Consider the following 9,945-nt stretch of genomic DNA (forward strand, 5'->3'; position numbering starts at 1 on the left):
AAATGTGAAGACAATAAACTTATCAAATTAAACTCCAAAATTTTTAAATAAAATACTTGCGACTAAGTTACACATTGCTATAATTTTAAAGAGTTATACTTCCCAAAATATCAACCCAGACATGTTACACCCAATTTTGAATTACGTGTGGTGCAACTCAAAATCCATTTCATTTCTTACACATTTGGTCTTATCCCACTTGTCCGATTTTTCTTTAATTGTAGTTCATCAATAATAAATTCCCAAAAGCTAAAAATTCCTTAAAAAGAGCAATCTCATTACTCACCAAAGTAACCCAACAATTCCTTGGGTTTGCTTAAAGCAACACAATAAGCAAAGCAGTAATAGCGAACCTGAGCAAACACACACAATTTCGTGAAGAATGTTAAATAAAGCTTTTCCTTTGAGCTCATAAACGTCTTCTTTGTATCTGAGCAGACACAGCGACATTACAATTAGCCTTGCTCATCTTCCAAGGAAAACTCTAGCATAAGGTGATTGCCTTTTTCTGCTATCTACAGTTATAATATAATAGATTGAGGCCCTGCAGCAAAGTTACATATTCTATAAATAAATTCAAAAAATGAGGGGTACTAATTGGCCATATAAATATCAAGAAAATTTCCAATTAGCCATTAGAACCATCAGTTAACAAAATCTCCAACTCAATTATTGAAATCCCAATTTCAAACATTTTAGGCTTTAATGCAAAAAATGTCGAATTTAACTCTCTGGTAAGACCAGATTATAGTTTTTCACGGCATATTGTCAAACACCTTGGCTGCAACAATGCTCTTGTCTGTTTTTATGTCATTTTCGTTCCAGATGTTAATTCAATATGCCCAAATCGTGTTTAAACCTATGCAGGAAAAAACCAAATATATATGTCAAAAACAGATGTACACAGTGGAAAAAATATTCCAAAAGAATAATAGTACATAAGAGAGTGTCACCAAATACTCATTACCAACAAAGAGGTGCAACAAACAACAAACAGCTGCAACAAGCAAAGCAAGCGAGTGTGAAAAAAAATCAGCAGAACTCGAAAATGTAGCACATACCAAGCGAAAACTGGAAGAAGAAAGGAGAAATTGGAATGTAGTTCCAAAGTTCATCAGTATGGTCTAAGAGGGAAAAGAAAATTTATGAAAGAAATAATTAAGAAAGACAAGACAAAAGAGCAAAAGAAACAGATAGGTAAATAAGCAAATAAAGATTCTTACGGCTGAAGAAGGAAGAAAATGTTAAGGAGTGAAGAGCAGGACAGGAACTGGAAGCCATGGTTACTGTCACCGACTGGGGCATTTTTTTGGCAAATCGAGCAGAAGAAAGTAAATAAATTATGACTGAGATAGAAAGATAATTTTGCCCTTGATTGACCATTCTTCACGCTTCTATATAATAGAAATTTTTCTATTTGATCATTAAAATGTCTTCTTTTTTATCTCTTAATTATATAATACTGCACTTCTCACCTAAATTCTCTTTTTTTTTTGTCACGACCCAAAATCCAACTAGCCGTGATGACACCTAACCTCACCCGCTAGGTAAGCCAAATAACAACAATCCGATTCAATTAATATTTAACTGACTCTAATACACCCCCAAAGACTGGTAGTACAAATCATGAGCTTCAAAGATTAGAATTTACAAAGGTGGTGTGAAATAAAAATACGTCATCTGTTTGAAATATACATGAATAGATTTAAAAATTCTAAAGCTACCTAGAACAAGAGGCAGTTGTGGCTGGATCGCAGGTACAGCTACAATGCTAGCTCCCGCCATGTACAACAATATCAACATCCAAAATCTGCACGTAAGATGCAGAAGTGTAGTATGAGTACAACCGACCCCATGTACTCTCAATAAGTAACAAATCTAACCTTAGGTTGAAAGTAGTGACGAGTTTGTACCAAGGTGAGAGTCCACACCAATAACCAATAACATCTCATAACAATATAATTTAAAGCAGCACTAGTAATAACTCAATAATAACATACTCAGCTCGTACACAGTTCTGGAAAATAAACATTTTCTTTTCATGTATAACAGTAAAACTCAAATCTTTTATAGAAAGTCATCGAAAATAAGAGTAAGTCTGAAATCTGTGATTTTTCTCAAAAACTTTAACGACAAATAAGAAGTCTCATTATCAGATGGCATGAGGAAAAATAATTCTCTATGCTTACATATCAAATATGCATGTCTAATGCAATGCAGCACAATGATGAACTCATGTAACTCATGTACTCACACTCTCAGAGTACTCAATCTCACCATCTCGCATTTCCACTCCAGTCACTCAGTACTGTATATGGCCAATCCAGCCCAGGGAAGATCCATCCCAATATATATATATATATATATATATACATAATAACTGACATTCAGTCACTCAGTATTGTACAAGGCCAATCCAGCCTAGGAAAAGATCCATCCCCAAATATAAATGATTCAGACAAGATCCATGTTTAGGAAAGATCCATCCCTCAATATGAATAATTCAGGCAAGATCCATGCACAAGGGAAGATCCATCCCCAAATATAAATGATTCGGACATGATCCATATCCAGGGAAGATCCATCCCTCAATATAAAATCAACCGCGCTCACTGTAGGGGTGCAGACTCCGGAGGGGCTCCTTCAGCCCAAGTACTATAATAAGCCAATCTGGCTTGCTGCGACGTGCAACCCGATCCCATAATAATAAAGCCTATAAGACTTGTTGCGGCGTGCAACTCGATCCATAAATTTTATATATATATATATATATATATATATATATATATATATATATATATATATATATTCTCACAATCAGGCCCTCGGCCTCACTCAATCATAAATCTCTGCAGTCACTTGAGTTCACAATGTCATGAAACTAGCCCAAAATGATGACTTAATATATTAATAAATAATAACAGAGACTAAGATGTGATATGCAATGAATGAATATGATTGAGTATGAAATTTCAGTTTAAACATATAATTCGATAGAAGAAATGACCTCAATGGGTCCCCATATTACCAGCATTTGCCTAAGAATGATTTCTAACAAGAGTCACAGCTCAGTTTCTCTAACACGTGAAAAATACATGGAAAAATACGAGTTAATTGACTATACAGCTCTACAGAATCGACTGAATCTCAATTTCTACGGTACACGCCTACACGCCTGTCACCTAACATGTGCGTTACCTCCCAAACAATTCACATAACACGTATAATCAGGGTTCATACACTCAGCTCCGAGTTTGGAAGAGTTACTTACCTCAAACAAGCCGAATCAAATGCCGAGCAAGATAAACAATGCTCCAGAAATTCTATTTCGCCCGTATCAACCTCTGAACGCTTTTCTATCTCCTCAATTCCAAGTTAAATGGTCCTAAACTAGTCAAACAACGTGCAAATTAATCAAAATATACTCCAATACTTACAATTTAACAATTTATAAAAAATTTCAACTCTGCTCGAAAAATCGACAGTAGGGCCCACGTCTCGGAATAAGACGAAACTCACAAAATCCAATAACTTATTCAGTTACGAGTTCAACCATACTAATTTTACTCAAATCTGACTATGAATCGATGTTCAAAACTCAAAAATTTATTTTATGAAATTATAGAACATTCCTCCGTTTTCTCTTGAAAAATTAATAATCTAACGCCGAAAACGAAGATTAATTCATGAAATATAATTTCAAGGGAGTCAAGAATACTTACCCCATGTTGTGTGATGAAATTCCTCTCCAAGGTCGCCCAAATCGAGCTCCAAAATCTGAAAAATGGGCAAAAATGTTGAACCCTAGAATATAAGGCATTCTGCCCAACGTTTCCGCATTTGCGGACAGTAGGTCGCATTTGCGACCATCGCTTCTACGGAATAAGCTCTCATCTGCGAGACAGCCTTGGCCAGCAGTAATTGCTTCTGCGATGCCCAAGACCGCATCTGCGGTCGCGCTTCTGCGCAAGTTCCTCCGCATCTGCAGCTCCTGCCCAGTAGTGCCAAGTCCGGTTCTGCGATGGGCTGCTCGCTTCTACGGAGTCGCTTCTGCGACCAAGCTTCCGCAGAAGCGGTTGCACCAGCAACCCAAAATTCTAGCAGCCTCAACAAGGCTTCAATCAATCCGAACCCCGTCCGAAACTCACCCGAACCACTCAGGACATCGTACGAATATACCAATAAGTCTCGTAACATAACACGGACTTACTCGAGGTCCCAAACTACGTCAAGCAACGTCTAAATTACCAATTGCACCGCAAATCGAACTTATAAATTTTTAAATTTTCAAATTCTATATCTTGTGCCAAAACATGTCAAATCAAATCCGGCATGACTTCAATTTTTTGCACATGAGCCATAAATGACATAATGGAGCTGCTCAAATTTCCAGAACTGGATTCCGACCACGATATCAATAAAGTCAACTCCCGGTCAAACTTCCAAACCTTCAATTTCTTATTTTTGTCATTTCAAGCCAAATTCAACTACAGACTTCAAAATAAATATCCAGACACACTTCTAAGTCCAAAATCACCATACAGAGCTATTGGAACCATCAAAACTCCATTCCGAAGTCATTTGCACGAAAGTCAAACTCTGGTAAACCCTTTTCATGTAAGCTTCCAACATGAAATTCATTCTTCCGAACTAATCCCAAAACACCTGAAAATCAAAACCGACGATTCACACACGTCATAATACATCATATGAAGCTATTCAAGACTTCAAATAGTTGAAAGGAGCGTAAATGTTCAAAATGACAAGTCGGGTCGTTACATTCTCCCCCACTTAAACATAAGTTCGTCCTCGAACGTGCCAAGAGTGGTTTCTAAGCCTTCAAATCACTATTCCACCTTACCACGCGCATTCCCAGGGGTGATCCCACGCCACCCTATTTCATATAGGCCAGGAAACACAACATAATTGAAGATCATTACTTTAACCTTAGTCCGTAAAACTTAGAACCCAATTTCTAACATCCAGAATTTCTTACAAGACCCGAATCTCACATCTACACACTGTATAAGTCTGAACAAGTTGTATCAAGCCATAACCATAACCCCAGATATAACCACATAACATAATACACAACTCGCATACTCGAAGCACTATTCTCGATCACAGTAGCTACTCAAAACCAACCAAGTACTAGTATAAACCCCCAAATTCAACAGAACCTCATTCCAAAACATTCGTACACTGCCGATGTAACGGCCCGACTTGGCGTTTTGATTATTTATGCTCCTTTCAACTATCTGAAGTCTTGAATAGCTTTATATGATATATTATGACGTGAGTGAATCGTCGATTTTGATTTTTTTAGGTGTTTCGGGATTAGTTCGGAAGAATAAATTCCATGTTGGAAGCTCAAATGAAAAAAGTTGATCGGAGTTTGAATTCTGTGCAAACGACTCCGGAATGGAGTTTTGATGGTTCCAATAGCTCCGTATTATAATTTTAGACTTAGGATTGTGTTTGGATATTTATTTTAGTTGAATTTGGCTTGAAATAGCGAAAGTAAGAAATTGAAGGTTTAGAAGTTTGACCATAAGTTGACTTTTATTATATCGAGTCTGGATTGTGATTTCGGAAATTTCAGTAGCTTCGTTATGTCATTTATGACTTGTACGCAAAATTTGAGGTCAATCGAACTTGATTTGATAGGTTTCGGCATCGAATATAGAAGTTGAAATTTCTTAGTTTAATTAAGCTTGAATTGGGGTGAGATTCATGGTTTTAGCGTTGTTTGATGTGATTTGAGACCTCGACTAAGTTTGTATGATATTTTAGGACTTGTTGGTATAATTGGTTGAGGTGTCGGGGGGTTCGGGTGAGTTTCGGATGGTTGACAGATCAATATTTGGACTTAGGGATGTGCTGAAGTTTTCTGATGTCTGTATCTGGTTTCCTTGTACGCGATCGCATGTAAGGGTCCGCGATAGCGTAGGCTTGTTTGGGGCAGTGGTGATTTTTCCTTATGCATTCGCGAGTGGTGGTACGCGATCGCGTAGGTTTGGCTAGGCAGTACATCGCGAACACGTGGGCGCTGTCGCGTTCACGAAGAGGAATTAGAGCAGGAGTTGGGTCACGCGTTTGTTCTTCGCGATCGCGTGAAAGGAGCAGTGATCGCGTAGGTATGTAGAGCCAATGCTTCGCGATTGCATGCAGTTATCTGCGATCACGTAAGGTTATGTTTGGCAGTGGGAAATTTGTGCTTCGCGATCACGTGAATTTGTCCGCGATTGCGTATAATAAATGACTAGGGAGCATAACTTAAGTTCTAAAAATGAGACTTCGTCTAATTTCCATTTTTGACGATTTGGAGCTCGGGAAGAGGCGATTTTCGGGAGATTTTCAAGGAAAACATTGAGGTAAGAGTTTTTAACTTAATTTTGATCAAATTTCCCGAATCTATTGTTATTTTTAGCATTTAATTGGTAATTTAAGTTGGAGAAATTGTGAAAAGACTTAAGGGTAAATCGAACATTTGAGTGTCGAGTTGATGTCGGAATTTGGTAAATTTGGTATGGTTGGACTCGTGGTTGAATGGGCGTTCATATTTTGTAACTTTTGTTGGGTTCCGAGACGTGGGCCCCACTAACAATTTTCGAGTTGAATTTTTGATTTTGTTGAAAAATTAGTATTTTCATATGAGATTAATTCCTATAATTTGTGTTGATTGTATCAAATTAATTATAACTAGATTCGAGGTGTTTGGAGGCTGATTCTCGAGGCAAAGGCATATTGGAATAAAGAATTAAACGGTTTGAGGTAAGTAACACTTCTAAACTTTGTTTTGAGGGTATGAATCCCTGAATTTCGTGTTATATAAATTGTTTGGAGGTGATGCACATGCTAGGTGGTGGGCGTGCACCATAGAAATTGTGACTTAATTGATTCTGTGGAGTTGCATAATCTAATAATCATGTCATTACCCACATATCCTCCACGTGTTAGAGGAAATCGAGCTGAAACTCATGTTAAAGATCATGTTTAGGCTACGTGCTGATATTTTTAGGATCCACAGAGGTCTTATTGCTATTGAATTACTTGTTTAAATTTACAATTTTGTACTCATTCACATCTATCATTTGCATATCATATCTTAGTCTCTGTTGTCATTCATTGATACATCATATCATCATGTCGGGTTGATTATCATGTCATTGAGAGCCCGAGAGACTGGAGATTTTAAGTGATATTTATGGGATCGGGTTGCACGCCGCATCATATTTTATTTATTTATGCCTAGATATGGCTATTATAGCGCTTGGGCTGAAGGAGCCCCTCCGGAGTCTGCACCCCCCACAGTGAGCGCAATTGATTTTATATTGAGGGATGGATCTTCCATGGACATGGATCTTGTCCGATTTATTTTTATTTGGGGATGGATCTTCCCCTGGGCATGGATCTTGCCAAAATTATTTATATTGAGTGATGGATCTTCCATGGACATGGATCTTGTCTGAATCATTTATATTTGGGGATGGATCTTCCCCTGGGCTGGATTGGCCTTATATAGTACTGAGTGACTGACTGCCAGTTGATGTGTGTGTGTGTGTGTGTGTGTGTGTGTGTGTATATATATATATATATATATATATATATATATATATATATATATATATATATATATATATATATATATATATATATATGATGGATCTTCCCTGGGCTGGATTGGCCATATATAATACTGAGTAATTAAGTATTTTGATAGTGTGAGTACGCAAGGTTTCCACTGAGGTGCATCACATACAACATGTACATTGGCATGTAGATATAGAGATGTCACATTCCTCATATCATTCAGAATTGATCTATTTTACTTGTACTGAGTTTAACTATTGAATTTAAATGCATGCCTACATTTCTGTACTGTTATTTCTATACTGGACTGTACCTGTTGAGCTCAGCACTACTTTTAGCCCAAAGGTTAGTCTTGTTACTTATTGAGTACATGGGGTCGGTTGTACTCATACTTCACTTCTGCACCTTGCGTGCTGATTTCTGATATTGATATAGTTGCGTACGGCGGGAGGTGGATCGGAAGATGTATCTGCGTTCCAGTCATTGCTACCCCTTGTTCATAGTAGCTTTAGAATTTTTAATCTGTTCATGTATACTTCAGACAGATGACGTATTTTTATTTCATACCAACTTTGTAAATTCTAATCTTAGAAGCTCATGATTTGTACTACTAGTCTTTGGGAAGTACATTAGAGTCTGTTAAATATTAAATCAGATTGTTGTTATTTGGCTTACCTAGCGGGTAAGGTTAGGTGCCATCACGGCTAGTTGGATTTTGGGTCGTGACAAGTTGGTATCAGAGCTCTAGGTTCATAGGTTCTACAAGTCATGAGCAAGTGTCTAGTATAGTCTTGCGGATCGGTATGATGACGTCTATACTTATCTTCGAGAGGCTATAACATTTAGGATAATTTCCCATCTTTCTTTCCTTATCGTGCTGAATTGATTTAGCTTGAAACATAACTCTTTGAATTCCTTCCACGCATTCGTGAGCGCATATGAGCGCTCGGTATCAACTGTGCATCGCCGGCTTGTAATTCCATGAACGAGGTTCGAGATGTCTATTCTGTGTTTTGGTGAAGGTCCAGTCTGGAGGACTTGAGGCCAGGTTTAGACCGCGACTTAGGCTCGGTAGCTTCAGTTGTGTGAACTTATACATTTGGACTCATATGGTCGGTAGTGTCCCTATGAGTGAAATTTGTGGCTCGATGAGCGGTTGAATGGCTATATGATAAGTATGATGTGACGTATAATCTCGAGTTGTGGGTGTGTTGAAGGATCTGTCATGTTGTTTAATTGTGCCTGCGAAATGGTGTAGAGAGATGCCCGTTTGAGGCTAAGCAGATGGGTTATCACCTGCGAGGTAAATTACAGAGGTGTAGTCCTTATAACATTGTACGAAGGGTTTCCTTTCTACCAATGGGTTATAAGTATTGTGATTTGAGTTTGAATTAGTCAGGAAAGTTGACTTGGCCGTCACGAGGATGAAGGCGAGCCAAACAGATGATTTGAGGTACTATATGGGTTGTGTTTCACGAGCTTGTGAAGAATTTAATTGAATCTCACTGTAGTATTATGGCAGTAATAAGGTATGGGTATTGTGAATTACTGAATATTTTGTTATATGGCTTTGAGCCAAGTGGGGGAGCCTGCTATTGACGGTTTGATTTCATGGTTATATGTTAAATTTTAGTTTTGGTCTGAGACATACTTATGGATGTGGATCAGTTATGACTGCGGAGGATGAGATCGAGGATGACTCAAGTAAGGAAATTTCGGAATATGGGTTATATTGCGCTTTATGAGTATATGAAAATCATGGGATGATTGAGTTGTTATTTGCGAAGTATGTAGTGCACACGGAGTATGAATTTGATTGGTGGTATTAAGGCAGAGTTACTTCTTTGGGTGTTGTTGTGCTAATGAGGCATGTGTCTTTCGGCTCGTTTGGGTGGTGCAATTTAGATTTGAGCAAAGTGGGTGACTCCCGAGAAGGTTCTAATGGGTTCGAGAATTATATATAGTAGTTGGGAATTTTTTCGAACTTGTGTATGGATAAAATCTGATATTTACATTTGAAGGTGCCGGGACTTGCGGTAATTCTGTATGAATATGGATTCTACATTCCAGTATAAGAAAGGTAAAAGAACAATTTTAAATTCACATAAGGTATTTTAAGAGTGGGCATTTCGGTTGTGGTACTTATGGGGGTGCTTAAGAAGAATACAACGGCCTATGGGCCTTAAGGCAGTGTGATTTTATGTTAGGATGTCTTGTAGTGAGCTTTGGGTAAGGATCATAGTGTTCTGATAAGGAGAAGTGTCAACTTGAGGGTAATTCAGAAGAAACTAGGAGAAAATAGGACAACTTGGTAGTAGGCTAGACCAGTATAGTAATGGTATGCTCGGTTGT

General features: G+C 37.9%; 1 long non-coding RNA gene across 3 annotated transcripts; it reads right to left on the reverse strand.

Annotated features, from left to right (window-relative positions):
• Positions 1-612: 612 nt before the first annotated feature.
• Positions 613-1,403, reverse strand: LOC138906576 (uncharacterized). Of its 3 annotated transcripts, none has more exons than XR_011414037.1 (3): positions 1,224-1,403; positions 968-997; positions 613-859 (listed from the first exon to the last, which is right to left on the reverse strand). It is a non-coding gene; the product is annotated as an uncharacterized lncRNA (long non-coding RNA). The 3 variants fall into 3 exon arrangements; XR_011414036.1 differs by having other exon boundaries at positions 961-997; XR_011414038.1 differs by having other exon boundaries at positions 968-1,071.
• Positions 1,404-9,945: the final 8,542 nt, after the last annotated feature.

Source organism: Nicotiana tomentosiformis, chromosome 2 (assembly GCF_000390325.3).
Source record: "Nicotiana tomentosiformis chromosome 2, ASM39032v3, whole genome shotgun sequence".
In the NCBI taxonomy this organism is placed as follows: Eukaryota; Viridiplantae; Streptophyta; class Magnoliopsida; order Solanales; family Solanaceae; genus Nicotiana; species Nicotiana tomentosiformis.